The following is a 2,500-nucleotide window of genomic DNA, read 5'->3' on the forward strand; positions in this document are numbered from 1 at the left end:
TATTTAAGTAAAAAAAAAAAGTAGCATTTATTGCCTTTGGTAACAATTATTTATTGACTATTTGTTTTGTTTTTCACCTTTTTTTCGGCTAACCATTCTTAAATCTCGCTATAAAATCGATTTTCCAAGTACATTTTAGGTGGGGGGGGGGGCATTCCAACCTTCGAAGTTTAGTTTAAAATACGAAATTTTGAAGTATTTACTCGAACATTGTAAAAAGCAAGAAACAACAGCAAAAAAAAAAATTATATCAATACAGTAGAATTTAATTATCTACCAACCTAAATACTTTTAACATGCGAAAACAAAGTTTTTTTGTTTTTTTAATTTTCTAATTTCAAAATATGTTGCACCATTATTGTGATGTTTACTTTGCAGTATATTTCAATTTAACTTTTATTATAAAGTTTGAGTTCATGATTTGTTTCCTACAAAAAAAAAATACCCTCTCTGAAAAACAGGTAAAACTCGCTGATAAAATACGGGAGCTAACCGCTTCAATATAATCCCAGAAACATATAGTGAGAAAACACGGAACATTTTATATATTGAATATACTATATTTATAATTTTTTTATGGTAGGAAGTTAAAATAGGAGTTTTTTTTTGGGAGGGGAATTAGCCATTTTTAAAAATTTCAGATGATAAAAGTTAAAAATCTAGCGATTTTCTGGACATTTCTTTCTCCTGATCTCGCGTTTTTTTTTTTAAATCTCAGTTGCCAACACTGCATCACTAAAAAAACACTACAGGCTTAATGTAAACAGAATGTTTACAATATCGGTAAATTTTCAATGGGTTTAATCACATGATTATTGATAAATTAACCACACGTGGTCGCTTTCCTATTACATATTCATCGAAAAATGTTAGGTACAGACAAAATGAATGCCGACGCTCAAACTGTATAAACATTTTGACCCCTCCCTTTACTTAAAAATTCACCAAAAATCAGGAAATTAACCAATTTTAATGAAAATTGCAGTATTTATCAAATAATGATCGCAGAATCTAATAAACTAATTATTTTTACTTAACTCTTAGTGAAAATGTTTTATTTTGTTTAAACAAAAAATACCTTTACTAAAGTTATGGTTTTCAGTAGTAAATAAAAAACGCAAGAATTTATTTTTGCTTTTTTTATATAAATAAAGCATCGTAATTTGTAACAATAAAACATAATTTTTACAGTAGCATTACGAAAAAAGCCCTAAAGTCCGTATTAATGAATTCGATATAACTAAAAAAAAAAAAAATGAATTCTCGCATACTATTCAGGAAATTAAAGATTCAATTAGGTTCCTATTTCAGTCACCCAAATTATTTAGGGTGAAATGAGTTTAGGAATTTATAGCCAAACCTAAATATTTTTTTTTTTTTTTGCTTAAAAAAAATAGCATTAATACAGTAAGTTATGTAAAATTTGCATAGAATGCTCTGCTTTACGGTTGTTGTAAAAATGGCACGGAAATTTGAATTTCGTTCCCTTTTAAATTTGGTACATTTTTACATTACGTCCAACTCATCGTTCACATTCGACACATCAACTTTTATAGCTTTTCGGGTATGCTGGCAAGGTTAGGAGTGTCTATTCCGAAAGCCGTTTTTAACATGGGTAGATTGGTAGGTGTGTCAGAAATTTCATGAAAAATAGTGAATAATTTCACCCCGTTTTTCCAAGCTTATAACTCTTCGAAAAATGTCACTCAAGCCCTATTTTTTTAAATTAAGGGAGCAAGAACCAAGGTTTCATTAAAAAAAAAACAAAAAACAAACAAACAGCATGTTTAAAAAAAAAGTTTTTAAACTTCGGACTTTACAGGTAAATTTCTAAAAAACACTACTTTTTTTGTTTTAAATTTAAATATTTTATTTATTGACCTTTACTCTTCAATTTGTGATATATAACACTTTGGTGAGTAAATTATTTACTTTTTAATAGACATTTCAAAATGGGAGGCGTGAATTATTCGACCTCCTGTCTTTCCAAGCTTATAACTCGTCGAAAAATGTAATTCAAGCCCTAATTTTTTTTTCAATTAAAGAAGCAAGGACCAAGGTTTCATAAAAAACAAAAACAAAAGAAAAAACAAACAACGTGGTTTAAAAAAAAGGTTTTAAACTTCGAACTTTACGGGTAAATTTCTAAAAAACACTACTTTTTTTGTTTTAAATTTGAATATATTACTTATTGACCTTTTCTCTTCAATTTGTGATACATAAAATTTTGGTGAGTAAATAAATTATTTACTTTTTAATAGACACTTGAAAATGGGGGGGGCGTGAATTTAAAAAAAAAAACGTTTGTCTAAAATATTATATTCGGTTTATTGGAAAGGGCATAAAATTTCACATTGACCCTGAAAATATCGTAAAAATAGAATCAATAGAAAAATTTTGATAGAGTTTTAAAGTTAAAAAATTGAAAAATATTGATTTCGTAAAATTTATTAGTTAAAAAAAAATATTTCTATTTCTCTTAAAACAACTTTATTAGTTT

General features: G+C 27.1%; 1 protein-coding gene across 1 annotated transcript in view; it reads left to right on the forward strand.

The window, feature by feature from the left end:
- Nucleotides 1–2,500, forward strand: part of LOC145291322 (natural resistance-associated macrophage protein 2-like) — a 346,900-nt gene that overhangs the window by 33,639 nt on the left and 310,761 nt on the right. The window lies entirely within an intron of this gene.

The sequence above is a fragment of the Euprymna scolopes genome, chromosome 12 (genome assembly GCF_053919585.1).
Source record: "Euprymna scolopes isolate OS-2025 chromosome 12, ASM5391958v1, whole genome shotgun sequence".
NCBI lineage: Eukaryota > Metazoa > Mollusca > Cephalopoda > Sepiida > Sepiolidae > Euprymna > Euprymna scolopes.